An 18,360-nucleotide genomic window follows, 5' to 3' on the forward strand; every position below is an offset into this window, starting at 1 on the left:
TTTATTCCACAAGCACACTTCCAATTCTAACTTCATTTTTATATACAATACTTTGTTCTTTATAATTGTTGAATGTTGTTTTTTGTTGCACGTTGCATCCTAACCAATACACTGCGGCAAATTTCTTTATTTAAATTTTTTTTATTGAAGTTCATCATGAAACAAACATTTCCATAAGATGTATTTCAGACATTGTACATAAATTTCTAATATATCTAAATGTACACGCAGTGGCCACTTTATTAGGTACAGCTGCTTGTTAATGCAAATATCTTTGGCAGCAAGTCAAGGTATAAAAGCATACAGGCATGGTCAAGAGGTTCAGTTGTTCAGACTAAACATGAGAATGGGGGAAGAAATGTGATTTTGACCATGGAATGAGTGTTGATGCCAGATGGGATGGTTTGAGGATCTCAGAAACTGCTGATCTCCTGGGATTTTCATGCACAACAGTCTCTGGAGTTTACAGAGAATGGTGTGGAAAAACAAAAAAAATCAGTGAGTGCCAGATCTAGGGGTGAAAATGCCTTGTTAATGAGAGAGTTCAAGCTAGACTGGTTCAAGCTGACAGTAACACAAATAGCTACGTGTTACAACAGTGGTGTGCAGAAAGGCATCTCTGAGCGCACAACATATGAACTTTCAACAGCCGAAGACTCACTTTATCAGGTACCTAATAAAGTGGCCATTGTGTGTATATGGCAAATAAAATTGATCTGTGATCCTTGAAATACAATCCTGTCATATCCATGTCATTGCCTTCAAAGGTTGAAACATAATTAACCCCAATTGTAGAGTTCACCAACCCAAAGTTATTTATTTAGAGATACAGTGTAGAACAGGACCTCTGGCCCAACGAGCTGCACCACCCAGCAACCCACCTATTTAACCCTAGCCTGATCACAGGACAATTTACAATGACCAATTAACCTACTAACCAGCACATCTTTGGACTGTGGGAGGAAACCCATGCATTCAAGGGGAGAATGTACAAACCTCTGACAGACTCCAAATTCCAACGCCCCATGCGGTATGCATGTTACCCTAACCAATGATGCCCACCTTTCATTCACAATCTGTGACAATCATTATATCGACCCACATTGGCTTGATAGTATTTTGTTTAGTTTTCCACCTTGTTTATTTCTTTTTATAGATTTTTCCCACGGACTGCACCATAACAGGTCATATACTTCCTTCTTGTAACTTTCCCATTTTAGCAAGCAGGCAGGATGATTTCACGAGGACTGACCTCTGTCCAGGAGTGAAGAATTCTCCTTTTTGACAGTGCTCCATCCAGCAACCCAATTCCTGCCACTTTCCAAGCTCAATGACACAGGTCATTGTCAGTCTGAGTTTGGGAAATTAGCAAGCTTCCCAGTTAAAAAACCAACATTCCTTCTGTACAGTTCTGTACACAATTGCTCAATCAAGGAGGAGTTGAAATAATCTCATAAAGATCATCTCCTGGATGTTAGAATCATTGTTTGTAAGTCCGATGGTAGATGGCAATTATTTTTGAGAAACTTTACATGTCTAGATTAGATTCCCAGGTTGGAATTTAATCAAAGGTGTTTCCATTTAGATTTTCCATACCCTGCTTACATGAATAACTCAATTGCCAATTAATGTGTTGCCAAGCTCAGAATTTCCATAAACAGCAGATGCAAAAGAGGCTGTTTGCAAATACTCGTCTCACAAGACATGGAGTTATTTTATTTAGCAACTCTTGGGGCCCACAGTACACAATTCATTAAAAACCAGCAGACACGTACAAAAAGCAATCAAAAAGGCTAATGTAATGTGAGCCATCAGCTCAGAGGGACTTGAATACAAATGAGAACAAGTTATGCTTCACTTGTTATGCCTTGGTCGGAAGCCAACCATGCTACCTTATTCAGTTTTGGACACAGGATGAATGTTCTGGCCTTGGAGGGGGTGCAACAGAGATGCAGAAACGAAGACCATTCACATTAAACAGAAAGCGTTAAGGGGAGCTTTAATGAAATTGACGGAAGCTGTTCACGTGGTGAATGGGTTACAAACACAGTGAAACAAATGTAACAAAACTCACAAGACCCCAACTGCAAATCAACATTTCCATCAGCAAGCCTTTACACACAGCGGGCAGAATCAACAGCAACTGTCAAAAAGAGCTTGAAAGAATAGCCAAATTTTAGACCATGAGACCACAAGACATAGAAGCATTTGGCCTATAGAGTCTTCTCCGCCATTCCATCATGTCCAATTTATTCTCCCTCTCAACTCCATTCTCTTGCCTTCTCCCTGTAACCTTTGATGCCCTTACTAATTAAAAACCTATCAGGATCCACTTTAAATACACCCAATAACTTGGCCTCCATAGCCATCTGTGGCAATGAATTCTCCATCCCCTGACTGAAGAGAATCATTTTCATCTCTGTTCTAAAGGTACACCCCTCTATTCTGAGGTTGTGCCCTCTGGTCCCAGACTTCCCCAACATAAAAAACATCCTCCTCACATCCACTCTATCTAGCCCTTTCAATATTCAATAGATCGATAGGTCTCAATAAGACACCCCCCACACTCTTTTTTTTTAAATTCCAGCGAGCACAGCATTTAGACAAATGGAGAAGGAGCAAGAGCCAAGACCTTGAGGTTCTCTCAAGCAATGGTGGGACGTGACAATTATAGGTCATTCCAAAGTGCCTTTGAATAGAAGGGCTAATCATTTAACATTGTGGTTCAAGTTCAAGTTTGTTGTCTTTGGTATACAGAGCCAGGGCGTAAAAGCCAAACAGAACTCACATGGCAAAATAGACAAAAATAAACATAAAAACATCAGCATAAATTGAGGGAAATATTAAGAGTTAGAGTTTTTCAGGTTGAGTCCTGCCAAAGTGTTTCAGCCCGAAATGTTAACTGTACTCTTTTCCATAGATGCTGCCTGACCTGCTGAGTTCCTCCAGCATTTTGTGTGTGGTTCTCGAACTCCCAGCATCTGCAGATTTTCTCTTGTTTGTGATTGGTTCTAGAACCTGAAGGCATTGGGGAAGAAGATGTTGTTGAACTTTGAGATGTGTGCCTGAACTTCCTGCTGATGGCAGCAATGAGAAAAGGGCATGGACTAGTTGGTGAGAGTCTTTAACTTGAACCAGTGTAGATCTGCAATCACTAAGAGTCCAGACCAGGTGAGGCTGGTGAATTGACCTCTGGAAAGACCTTAATGCACCACAAATTTAATAACTTTCCAGTTGTTAGGATCACCATGGCTGACACTAGTTTTCATCCCAAGAACTTTGCTTGTTTGGGTTACTGTTGAAGATAAGAGATAGGAGAATTGTATCTCATCCAATTAGGATTGCCAGATTTAGGGGGACGTTTCTCCAGTGAGGGACACTAAGGTTGGGCTCGGGACTTTGTTGGGGTTGAAAAGAGAAGACGCCAGAGAGGACAAGTCATAGGAGTTGACCTGGAGTGGGGCCGTGATTCGACAAAGCCCGAGGAAGTCGAAGGAGGGTTGGCAAAGGGGAAACCGTGAGCTCCAACTTGTTCATATTAGACTGTTTAATTAAACTGGGCCCTATTTCTGTTACTAACCCTTGAGTCAAGTTAAATATTGTAAAGCTAAATCTTTTAATTGTATGCAGTGCACTGTCTGTTATTTCGTGGTACTGATTTGTAGCAGGGTAATGAATCACATCCACACAAACAGGGGGTTTCAGGGGGGGTTGCACCTCAATCTCCCACGTTTAGCGGGGCCACAGGTTGTCTTCCCTAGACTTGTGCAGGCGACAGAACCATGTACACCTTTGGGATGTAGTAAAAGACAGGAAAACTATGGGGTCATGGTGAGAATATGCAAAGTCCCTGCAGGCAGCAGCGAGTTTGGCCATATTCCTGCCATCCAAGAATCACAGGCTACATGGCTTCTTTCTGTGCCGTAAACTTACCCTCAGTGGGCACTTTATTATGCAGCTCGTGCACCTGATAAAGTGGCCACAGAGTGTATATTCATGGCGTTCTGCTGATGTAAACCAGCCGCTCCAAGGTTTAAGGTGTTCTGCATTCAGAGATGCTTTTCTGCACACCATTGTTAGGGTAACAAATGGTTATCTGAGTTATTCTCAACTTCCTGTCAACTTGAACCACCCTGCCCATTCTCCTCTGACCTCTCTCATTAACATGGCATTTTTACTGAGGCTCGGTGATTTTGTTTTGTTTATCGCACCTTTTTCTGTAAACTCTGGAGACTTCTGCACATGTAAGTCCCAGGAGGTCAGTGGTTTCTGAAATATTCAAACCACCCCGTCTGGAACCAATAATCATTCCATGGTTAAAATCACCTAGATCACATTTCTTCCCCATTCTGATACATGGTTTTAATAAAACTGAACCTCCTGACCATGTTTGCATGCTTTTCTGCATTGAGTTAATTGGCAGACTAGATATTTGCATAAATGAGCAGGTGTCCAGTGTGTACCTAATAAAGTGGCCACTGAGCACTGTACATTCCAACCTGGTGTATTTAATTAAACTAAACCAACATTGCACTTTCTCCCACAGAGATACATCTGGAAGACTGTAAATTTATTTTTAAACAACATTCATTTGGCAGTGATATATGCCTCGTAGGGACACATTTGTTCCACCTGGCAGAGAAGTGTTGGATTTATGTGTTCCCCTGTTGTGGAAGCTGGCAGGTTAAATTTATGTCTGAGATGTAAAAAATGTTGAGAAATTTCACTAACATGCAGTCAAGGAATGCCAGAGGAGATAAAAATACAACTCCTGCACATCAACGTCATCATAAATATATATATGAATTGAATGCACAAGAAGAAACTTAAAAGGGGATATTTAGGAAGCAAATGTGGTTCAACATTACTCCACATCTTGCAAGGTTAAAGCTAAATTATTCAGCAAAGAGTCATGGGCTTTGCAACAAGGGCAAACATGGGCAGACCCCAATAAGGGCAAACAGAGAACCATGGGCATACCAACAAGGGTATACATGGACATCCCAACAAGGGCATACATGGGCATCCCAAGAAGGGCACACAGAGAATTAATGCCATACCCAACAAGGGGAAACAAGGGCATCCCAACAAGGGAATACATGGGTACACCAACAAGGGCATACATATCTACATCAACAAGGCCATACATAGGCATCCCAATAAAGGCATACAGAGATTCATGGGCATCCCAACAAGGGCATACATGGACATCTCAACTAGGGCATACATGGGCATCCCACCAAAGGCAGACAGGGACATCCCAATAAAGACATACAGAGCATCATGGCCATTCCAAGAAGTGCATACATGGCACCCCAACAAGGGCATGAATGCACATCCAAACAAGGGCATACATGGGCATCCCAACAAAGGCATACAGAGAATTAATGCCATACTGAACATGGGCAAACATGGCATCCCAACAAGGGAATACATATCTACACCAACAAGGCCATACATGGGCATCCCAGTAAAGGCATACAGAGATTCATGACCATACCAACAAGGAATACTACCTGAGCAATCAAACAAGGCCTTACATGGGCATTCCAACAAGTGCGTACATAGGCATCCCAAAAGGGGAAGACATGAGCATCCCAAAAAACACCAACAACGGCATAAATGGGTACACCAACAAGGCCATACATGGGCATCCCAATAAAGGCATACAGAGATTCATGGGCATTCCAAAGAGCGCATACATGGGCATCCCAACAAGAGCATACATGGACATCCCAACCAGGGCATACATGGACATCCCAATTAGGGCATACATGGGCACCCCAAAAAGATCATACAGAGAATCATGGGCATCCCAACAAGAGCATACATGGGTATCCCAAAATGGGCATAAATGGGCATCCCATAAAAGTCATACATGGGCACCATCATGGATAGGAATGAGCATCCAAACAAGGATACACATAGGCATCCCAAAAACGGCAGACATGGAAACACCAACAAGGGCATAAACAGGCATCCAAACAAGTGCATACATGAACATTCCATAAAAGGCATACATGGGCACACCAACACAGGCTTGAACGGGCATCCAAACAAGGACACACATAGGCATCCCCAAAAGGACATACATGGGAACACCAACAAGGGCATACATGGGCATCCCAACAGGGGTACGCATGGGTACACTAACAACGACATACATGGACATCCCAGAAACGGCATACATAGAATCATGGGCGTCCCAACAAGTACATACGTACATGTGAAGCCAACAATGCCTTACATGGCCGTCCCAACAAGAACATACATGGGCATCTCAACAAGAACATATTTGGGTATCCCAAGAAAGACATACATGGGCACTCGACAAGGGCATACATGGGCATCGCTAAAAGGAGAAGACATAGGCATCCCAAAAAAGAGGGAAGACATGGGAACACTAATAAGGGCATAAATGAGTATCCAAACAAGGCATACATGGGCATCACAACAAGGTCATACATGGACATCCCAGCACGAGCATACAGAGAACCATTAGCATACCAACAAGGGCATGAATGGGCACCCCAACAAGGCACACATGGGCATCCCAACAATGACATACATGGGCACCCCAACAAGGCCATAAGTGACCATCTCAACAAGGCCATTTGTACCCAACTCCACAACGGCATGCAGGGGCATCCCAACAAGGCCATACGTAGCCAACTCAACAACGGCATGCAGGGGCATCCCAACAAGGCCATACGTAGCCAACTCAACAACGGGATGCAGGGGCATCCCAACAAGGGCATACATGGGCACCCCAACAAGGCCATACGTGGCCATCCCAATTAGGGCAGATGTGAGCAACTCAATAAGGCCATACATGGCCATCATAACAAGGGCATGTATGGGCATCCCAACTATGGCATACAGAGTATCATGGGCATTACAAGGGCATACATGGGTATCCCAATAAGGGCATACAGAGAATCACCCTCATCCGAACAAGGGCATGAATGGGCATCCCAACAGGAGCATACTTGGGTATCCCAACAAGGACATACTTGGGCATCCCAATGTGAGCATATTTGGGCATCCCAACAAGAGCCCAAATGGGCATGCCAACAAGGGCATACAGAGAATCATGGGCATTTCAAGGAGTGCATACATGGGCATCCCAAAAAAGGCATACATGGTCACACAACAAGGGAACACATGGGCATCGCAACAAGCGCATATAAAGAATCATGGGCACAGAGAACCAAGTGTATACATGGGCAAATAGAGAAACATTGGCATCCTAACAAGGGCGCCAATCGGCATCCCAACAAGGGCATAATAAAGGCATACATGGGCATCCCAATAAAGACATAAATGGGTATCCCAAAGAGGGCAGGCATGAGCATCCTAACAAGGGCATACGTGGGCACCCAACAAGGGCATACCTGGGCATCCCAAGAAAGGGAAGACATGGACATCCCAAAAAGGGGAACCATGGGAACACCAACAAGGGCATAAATTGGCATCCAAACTGGGAAATCCATGGCCATCCCAACAAAGGCATGCATGGGCATCCCAACAAGAGCATATTTGGGCATCCTAACAAGAGCATACATGGACATCCCAACAAGGGCATACAGAGAATCATGGGGATTCTAACAAATGCATACATGGGCATCCTAAAAAAGGCAAACATGGGCATCTCAAAAAAGGAAACATGAGCATCCCAACAAAGGCATACATGGGTATCCCAAAAAGGGCAGATATGGGCATCTCAACAAGGGCATACATGGGCATCCTAACAAGAGCATACATGGGCATCCGAATAAGGGGAAGACATGGGCATCCCAAAAAGGGGAAGACATGGGAACACCAACAAGGGCATAAATGGGCATCCAAACTGGAGCATCCATGGCCATCCGATTAAGGGGAAGACATGGGCATCCCAAAAAGGGGAAGACATGGGAACACCAAAAAAGGCATAAATGGGCATCCCGACAAGGGCAAACAGAGAATCATCGGGATTCTAATAATTGCTTACATGGGCATCCAAAAAAAGGCAAATATGAACATGCCAACAAAAGCATACATGGGTATCCCAAATAGGGCAGATATGGGCATCCAAAAAGGGCATACGTAGGCATCATAACAAAGGCATACATAGGCATCCCTCCAAGAGCATATTTGGAAATTCCTGCAAGAGAATATGTGGGCAGACCTACAAGGGCATACATAGAATCATGGGGATTCTAACAAGTGCATACATGGGCATCCCAAGAAGAGGAAGACATGCGCATCCCAAAAAGGGAAATACATGGGAACACCTACAAGGACATAAATGGGCATCCACACAAGGGCATGCATGGGCATCCCAACAAGAACATACATGGACATCCCAACTAGGGCATACATGGGCCTCCCAATTAGGGCATACATGGGCATCCCAATTAGGACATACATGGGCACTCAAACAAGCTCATACAGAGAATCAGACATCCCAAAAAGGGCAAACATGGGCATCCCAATAAGGGCATACAGAGCTTCATGGGCATCCCAAAGAGTGCATAATTGGCACCCCAACAAGGGCATGAATGTGCATCCAAAGAAGGGCATACATGGGCATCCCAACAGGGGTACGCATGGGTACACTAACAACGACATACGTGGACATCCCAGAAATGGCATACATAGAATCATGGGCGTCCCAACAAGTACATATGTACATGTGCAAGCCAACAATGCCTTACATGGCCGTCCCAATAAGAACATACATGGGCATCTCAACAAGAGCATATTTGGGTATCCCAAAAAGGCATACATGGGCAATTGACAAAGGCATACACGGGCATCGTTAAAAGGGGAAAACATAGGCATCCCAAAAAAGAGGAAGACATAGGAACAACAATAAAGGCATAAATGAGTATCCAAACAAGGCATACATGGGCATCCCAACAAGGTCATACATGGACATCCCAGCAAGAGCATACAGAGAACCATTAGCATCCCAACAAGGGCATGAATGGGCACCCCAACAAGGGCATACATGGGCATCCCAAAAAGGTGTACTGACAATCATGGGCATGCCAACAATGACATACATGGGCACCGTAACAAGGCTGTATGTGGCCATCTCAATTAGAGCAGATGTGGGCACCTCAATAATGCCATACGTGGCCATCCCAACCAGGGCATGTATGGGCATCCCAACTATGGTATACAGAGAATCATGGGCATTACAACAAGGGCATACATGGGCATCCCAACAAGGGCATACTTGTGTATACCAACAAGGCCATACATGGGTATCCCAATAAGGGCATACAGAGAAACACTTCCATCTGAACAAGGGCATGAATGGGCATCCCAACAGGAGCATAGGCAAACAGGGGTATCCCAATAAAGCCATACATGGGCATCCCAGTAAAGACATAAATGGGTATCACAAAAAGGGCAGACATGAGCATCCTAACAAGGGCATACATGGGCATCCCAACCAGGGCATACGTGGGCATCCAAAGAAAGGGAAGACATGAACATCCCAAAAAGGGGAAGACATGAGAACACCGACAAGGGCATAAATGGGCATCCAGACTGGGGCATCCATGGCCATCCCAACAAGGGCATGCATGGGCATCCCAACAAGAGCATATTTGGGCATCCCAAAAAGGGCAAACAAGGGCATCCCAACCAGCACATACATGGGCATCCCTACAAGAGCATATTTGGGCATCCCAACAAGAGCATACATGTGCATCCCAACAAGAGCACACAGGGGCATCCAAACAAGGGCATACAGAGAATCATGGGAATTCTATCAAGTGCATACATGTGCATACTAAAAAAGGCAAAAATTGACATGCGAACAAAGGCATACATGGGTGTCCCAAAAAGGGCAGACATGTACATCCCAACAAGGGCATACATGGGTATCCCAAAAAGGGCATACATGGGCATCCCAACCAGCACATACATGGGCATTGCAACAAAGGAAGGGTATCCCAAAAAAGGTAGACATGGGCATCCCAACAAGTGCATCTATGGGCATCCCAAAAAAGGAATCCATGTCCATCACAACAAATGCATACATGGGCATCCCAAAATTGCAAACATGGGCATCCCAACAAAGGAAGGGTATCCCAAAAAAGGTAGACATGGGCATTCCAGCAAAGGCATACATGAGGATCCCAACCAGCGCATACATGGATATCCCTGCAAGAGCATATTTGGGCATCCCAACAAGGGCATACAGAGAATCATGGGGATTCTAACAAGTGCATACATGGGCATCCTAAAAAAGGCAAAAATTTACATGCGAACAAAGGCATACATGGGTGTCCCAAAAAGGGCAGATATGTGCATCCCAGCAAGAGCATACATGTGCATCCTAACACGGCCGTACAGAGAATCATGGGGATTCTAACAAGTGCATACATGGGCATCCTAAAAAAGGCAAAAATTGACATGCGAACAAAGGCATACATGGGTGTCCCAACCAGGGCATACGTGGGCATCCCAACCAGGGTATACTTGGGCATCCCAACCAGGACATATGTGGGCATCCCAGCAAGGGCATACTTGGGCATCCCAACCAGGGCATATGTGGGCATCCCAGCAAGGGCATACTTGGGCATCCCGACAAGGGCATAGAGAAAATCATGGGGATTCTAATAAGTGCATACATGGGCATCCTAAAAAAGGCAAAAATTGACATGCGAACAAAGGCATACATGGGTGTCCCAACCAGGGCATATGTGGGCATCCCAACCAGGGCATACTTGGGCATCCCAACCAGGACATATGTGGGCATCCCAACCAGGACATACGTGGGCATCCCAACCAGGGCATATGTGGGCATCCCAGCATGGGCATACTTGGGCATCCCAACCAGGGCATATGTGGGCATCCCAGCAAGGGCATACTTGGGCATCCCAACCAGGGCATACTTGGGCATCCCAACCAGGGCATATGTGGGCATCCCAGCAAGTGCATACATGGGTATCCCAACAAGAGCATACATGGGCATCCCAACAAGGGCATACAGAGAATCGTGGGGATCCTAACAAGTGTATACATGGGCATCCTAAAAAAGGCAAAAATTGACATGCGAACAAAGGCGTACGTGGGTGTCCCAAAAAGAGCAGACATGTGCATCCCAATAAGGGCATACATGGGCATCCCAACAAGGGCATACATGGGCATCCCAACCAGGGCATACGTGGGCATCCCAACCAGGGCATACATGGGTATCAGAAGAAAGGGAAATCATGGGCATCCCAAAAATGGGAAGACAAGGGAACATCAACAAGGGGATAAATGGGCATCCAAACTGGGGCATGCATTGTCATCACAAAAGGAGCATGAAAGGGCATCCCAAAAAGGGCAAACAGAGAATCATGGTGATTCTAACAATTGCTTACATGGGGATCCCAAAAAAGGCATCTATGGCCATCCCAACAAGTGCATAAATGGGCATCCCAAAAAATGCAAACATGGGCATCCCATCAAGAGCATACATGGGCATCCCAACAGTGGCATGCATGGACATCCCAACCAGGGCATGCATGGGCATCCAAAGAAAGGGAATACATGAGCATCCCAAAAAGGGGTAGACAAGGGAACACTAACAAGGAGATAAACGGGCATCCAAACTGGGGCATGCATTGGCATCTGAAAAGGAGCATGAAAGGGCATCCCAACAAGGGCAAACAGAGAATCATGGGGATTCTAACAAGTGCATACATGTGCATCCTAAAAAAGGCAAAAATTTACATGTGAACAAAGGCATACATGGGTGTCCCAAAAAGGGCATACATGGGCAATCCTACAAGAGCATATTTGGGCATCCCAACAAGAGCATACATGTGCATCCTAACAAGGGCATACAGAGAATCATGGGGATTCTAACAAATGTATACATGTGCATCCTAAAAAAGGCAAAAATTTACATGTGAACAAAGGCATACATGGGTGTCCCAAAAAGGGCATACATGGGCAATCCTACAAGAGCATATTTGGGCATCCCAACAAGAGCATACATGTGCATCCTAACAAGGGCATACAGAGAATCATGGGGATTCTAACAAATGTATACATGTGCATCCTAAAAAAGGCAAAAATTTACATGTGAACAAAGGCATACATGGGTGTCCCAAAAAGGGCATACATGGGCAATCCTACAAGAGCATATTTGGGCATCCCAACAAGAGCATACATGTGCATCCTAACAAGGGCATACAGAGAATCATGGGGATTCTAACAAATGCATACATGGGCATCCTAAAAAAGGCAAACATGGGCATCTCAAAAAAGGAAACATGAGCATCCCAACAAAGGCATACATCTGTACACCAACAAGGCAATACATAGACATCACAGTAAGGGCATACAGAGAATCATGGACATCCCAACAAAGCATGCATGGTAATCCCAACAAGGGCATACATGGGCATCCCACCCAGGGCGTATGTGAGCACCCAACAAGGGCATACATGGGCATCCGCAGAAAGAGAAGACATGGTTATCCCAAAAAGGGGAAGACAAAGGAACACCAACAAGGGGATAAATGGGCATCCAAGCTGGAGCATCCATGTCTATCCCAACAAAGGCATGCATGGGCATCCCAAAAAGAGCATAAATGGGCATCCAAAAAGGGGAAGACATGTGAACACCTAAAGGACATAAATAGGCATCCAAACAATGGCATACATGGGCATCCCAACAATGGCGTACAAGGGCATCCCAACAAGCACATATAAAGAATCATCGGTATCCCAACAATGACATATAAAGAATCACGGGCATCTCAACAAGGTTATAGATGAGCAAACAGAGAATCATGGGTATCATAACAAACATTAACAAGGACATCCCAACAAGGGCATACATCAGCATCCCACCAAAGGCAAACAGGGGCATTCCAGTAAAGGTATACATGGGCATCCCAACAAGGCATACAGAGAATCATGGGCATCCCAACAAGGGCAAGCATTGAAATCCCACCAAAGGCAAAAAGGGACATCCCAATAAAGGCATACAGAGCATCATGGCAATTCCAAAAAGTGCATACATGTGCACCCCAACAAGGGCATGAATGTGCATGCAGACAAGGGCATACATGGGCACTCCAACAGGTGTATGCATGGGTACATTAACAACGGCATGGACATCTCAGCAAGGACATACAGAGACCAATGAGCATCCCAACAAGGTCATGAATGGGCACCCCAACAAGGGCATAAATGGGTATTCCAGCAAGGGCCTACAGAGAAGTAATGCCATACCTAACTAGGGCAAGCAAGGGCATCCCAACAAGAGCATACATGAGTACACCAACAGAGGCATACGTGTGCACTCCAACAAGGCCATACATGGGCATCCCAATAAGGGCATACAGAGAATCATGGCCATCCCAACAAGAGCATTCATGGGTATCCCAACCAGGGCATACATGGGCTTCCCAACAAGGACATATATGAGCATCCCAAAAACGGCAGAGGTGGAAACACCAACAATGGCATAAATGGGCATCCAAACAAGTGCATACATGGGCATCCCTTAAAATGCAGACAGAGGCACACCAACACAGGCATGAATGGGCATCCAAGCAAGGACACACATGGTGATCCCAAAAAGGGCCTACATGGGAACACCAACAAAGGCAGATATTGGCATCCCAAGAAGGGCATACATGGGCATTCCAACAAGAGCATACATGGACATCCCAGCAAGGGCATACAGAGAACCACAAGCATCCCAACAAGGGCATGAATGGGCATCCCACAAGGTCATACAGGGAATCAATGCCATACCCAACAAGGGCAAACAAGGGCATCCCAACAAGGTCATACATGGGTACACCAGCAAGAGCATATATGTGTACACTAACAAGGCCATACATGAGCATCCCAACAAGAGCATACAATGCTCTGCCTCAGGGCATCCCAACGAGGACATACAGAGAATCACTGGCATCCCAACAAGGGCATAAATGAGCACCACAACAAGGCCATATGAGGCCATCCCAAAAAAGGCGTACAGAGAATCATGGGCATCACAACAAGGCAAATATGGGCATCCTAACAATGACGTACATGGGCATCCCAACAATGACATACATGGGCATCCCAACAAGACCATATGCGGCCATCTCAACAATGGCATTGATGGGCATCCCAACGAGGCCATACATGGGCACCCCAACAAGGGCATTCATGGGCACCCCAACAAGGGCATTCATGGGCACCCCAACAAGGGCATTCATGGGCACCCCAACAAGGGCATTCATGGTAAATCCAACAAGGGCATACATGGCCATCTCAACAGGGGAATGTATGGGCATCCCAACAAGGACATACAGAGAATCATGGGCATTACATCAAGGGCATCCCAACAACGGCATGCATGGGCACCACAACAAGGCCATACGTTGCCATCTCAACAAGGACATACATGGCCATCTCAACAATGGCATACATGGGCATCCCAACAAGAGCATATTTGGGCATCCCACATACATGGGCATCCCAATGAGGGTATACATGGGCACCTTAACAAGAGCATACAGAGAATCATGGGCACCCCAACAAGGCCATACTTGGCCATCTCAACAAGGGCATGTATGGGCATCACAACAGGGGCATGCATGGGCTCCCCAACAAGGCCATATGTGGCCAGTCCAACAAGGGCATACGTGACCATCTCAACAAGGGCATAAATGGGCATCCCAACAAGGGCATGCATGGGCATCCCAACCATGGCATACATGGGCACCTCAACAAGGGTATACATGGGCATCCCAAGAAGGTCTTACATGGGCAGGAATGTGTGGTGACACTTGCATGCTGCCTCCAGCACATCCTTGGCAAATGACGCATTCCACTGTGTGTTTCCATGTATGTGTGATACATGACGCATTCCACTGTGTGTTTCCATGTATGTGTGATACATGACGCATTCCACTGTGTGTTTCCATGTATGTGTGATACATGACGCATTCCACTGTGTGTTTGCATGTATGTGTGATACATGACGCATTCCACTGTGTGTTTGCATGTATGTGTGATACATGATGCATTCCACTGTGTGTTTCCATGTATGTGTGATACTTGACGGATTCCACTGTGTGTTTGCATGTATGTGTGATACATGACGCATTCCACTGTGTGTTTCCATGTATGTGTGATACTTGACGGATTCCACTGTGTGTTTGCATGTATGTGTGATACATGATGCATTCCACTGTGTGTTTGCATGTATGTGTGATACATGACACATTCCACTGTGTGTTTGCATGTATGTGTGATACATGATGCATTCCACTGTGTGTTTCCATGTATGTGTGATACTTGACGGATTCCACTGTGTGTTTGCATGTATGTGTGATACATGACACATTCCACTGTGTGTTTGCATGTATGTGTGATACATGACGCATTCCGCTGTGTGTTTCCATGTATGTGTGATACATGACGCATTCCACTGTGTGTTTGCATGTATGTGTGATACATGACGTATTCCACTGTGTGTTTGCATGTATGTGTGATACATGACGCATTCCACTGTGTGTTTCCATGTATGTGTGATACATGATGCATTCCACTGTGTGTTTCCATGTATGTGTGATACATGACGCATTCCACTGTGTGTTTCCATGTATGTGTGATACATGACGCATTCCACTGTGTGTTTGCATGTATGTGTGATACATGACACATTCCACTGTGTGTTTGCATGAATCCTGTAGAGGTTGGTTCATTTCCTTTGCATCATAGGTGATCTAAATGGAATGAGCTGGTGGGCCTATCAGCCTCAACATCTGGATACCTCTTGCTTCCTAGGGAGCTCATTTTCCCTTTGACAGGCTGTTGGTTGTCAACACACCCTTGTCATCGAGTGCTGGCTTTAGATGACACCTTAATAGTGAAGCAGGATGTGAGAGCACAGAAAGGCCTACCCTGATGCCTTAAAGCCCCAACCAACAAAAATATATCTCTGTCAAGAGCCGTTTTAGAGCTCTATCACTCTCAAGGTGACGAATTGATCCTGGGTTTCACACCTGAGAAGCCAACTCCAATTATTAATTTTATGTCTCTCAAGATGATTCTCACCAGTAAATATAGTTTACAGAGGCTGTAAATCTGTATTGAATTATTATAAAACAATGTAATTTTATCATGATTAGTGACTTGACAAAGAAAAATAAATTATAAAGTAGAGTTGGGAACTCTCTGAAAAAGGTTTATAAGACTTTTTTTAACTCTGTGAAGACAAGTTTGTAGTCCAAATTAATGCTGCCTGCTTCCTCTACTTTTAAATCTACTCCCAAAATGAGGCTGCATCTTCTGGTGGTGTGAATCACATCTGCTCAGTCAGATCCCACCTCAGCCCTTATTACTAAAGAGAAATGGTGTGTATGTCTATGCATTCAGGTATCACAATACAGAGCAGACAGGAAAAAATGAAATAAAACTGCTAGAAGACTAACGCAGGGTCTCGCCTCAAAGTGATGTACGAGCTGTGCGTCTCACTTCAAAGTGTTGACATCCCTCTCCCTCCACCAAAGCATCAAGACCTGCTGACTTCCTCCAGCAGTTTGCCTTATGTTCCAGATCACAGCTTTTTCACTGATATAGACTCCCAGGACAGATATGCAGAGTCATGAATCTTATTGCTTCCCACAGACAAGGTAGTTACTGTTAGTTAATATGATCAAATTGATCTGCTTTACTTTTGTCATGAGTACTGAGGTACAGGGAAACAGAATCTTCCACAGCATTCATATACACTCAGCGGCCACGTTATCGGGTAACTCTTGTGCCTAATAATGTGGCTACTGTGTGCACGCTCTTGGTCTTCTGCTGCTGTACCCATCCACTTCAACATGTGCATTCAGAGATGCTCTTCTGCACACCACTTTGGTAATTTGTGGTTATTTAAGTCAGCTTGAACCAGTCTGGCCATTCTCCTCTGACCTCGTTTGTCCATTCCAGTGGTAGGAGGGTCATCCTATCATGTTCACCCTTCCATTAAGGCTGACTTATGTTCTCTCTCAATCCCAATCTCCTGCCTTCTCCCTGCAAACCTTTGATGCCCTGACTAATCAAGGTCCTATCAACCTCCACTTTAAATATCCCCAATGACTTGGCCACCATGGTCGTCGTTGGCAGTGAATTCCACAGATTCACCACATTCTGTCTAAATAAATTCCTTCTCATCTCTGTTTTTGTAGTGTATGTATCTATTTCTTTTAGTACAATGACTCCGCTTAGCACCAATTATTGACTGATAACTTACCCAAGCACACTGATTAGTGGCTCTCTCTGCCAAGTGAATATACACATTAACTTCACCTCCGAGTGTGTGCCTTTATTTAATTGATACATATTTGTACAGACACAACACCTTTATAAGGATATCCTTCTAATCTGAGCCCTAGACTCTCCCATTACTGGAAGCATTCTCCCCATGTCCATTCGGTTCAGGCCTTTCAATATTCTGTGGGTTTCAGTGAAATCCCAAGTATTTCCAGGATTTTACATTCGGAATTTAGAATTCCGGAAAGCACAGTGCTTTATTTTCTGACATATAGAGAAGACGTCAGATTTTAAACACGCTGACTAAGTAACTCGAGGAATAAGTAATTTAAGTCAAAACAAGCTGTGAATATTCTCTGCACATTCACCTCGCCCAGTTTCTCATGACCTTTTATATTTCAATAATTCGGCCCCAGCCTTCAACACCTTAGCACAGGCCTTGGCTGCTCATGGCTGAGCCGATTGTAACCTCGGTGGAAGGAAAAAACCTTCACATGGTAGAAATAAAAATTCATCTAGCGTTCAGGAAGGCCCTTCTGCCTGAGCACGAATATAATCTGGAAATGTCACTGGAGCTGGACAGAGCGATGAAATCCATGCAGTTGTCTCAGGTGGATGTTCAGCCTAGATTCAAAGATGGGATCACACAGCATCCGATGATGCTGTGTGCATCCTCTCTTCACAGCAACTTCTCTTCTGTGAAAGGGAATAGGTGAGGAATATCATTGCTTTTGTCTGTAATCTTTTTCACGAAGCTCTAAATCAAAATTTCATTTTGATCAAAAAGGCATCAGCTAATTTTTTTGCAAGAATCCTCTTTCTCATTTACAAATACCCTTCTCCATGCCATTAGTCAAGATAAAATCTTGCACTTTTATATAAAGAATACTCCACAGTTTTCACAGTCTATGTGCAGCAGCTGAAAGCGAACAAACAATTGTCAACAATGGAGACCATTAAACAGCTGATTAACTTCCTGTGATTAACTTTCAAGAATTTCCTCACTTATCCATTAATTTTCTGCATAGTTAGTCAAGCAAGACTCTCCTGGAGTTAGATCTGCTCTCCTCCACTTCTGTTCTGAGCTACGGCAGAAAAA

The sequence above is a fragment of the Hemitrygon akajei genome, chromosome 2 (genome assembly GCF_048418815.1).
Source record: "Hemitrygon akajei chromosome 2, sHemAka1.3, whole genome shotgun sequence".
NCBI lineage: Eukaryota > Metazoa > Chordata > Chondrichthyes > Myliobatiformes > Dasyatidae > Hemitrygon > Hemitrygon akajei.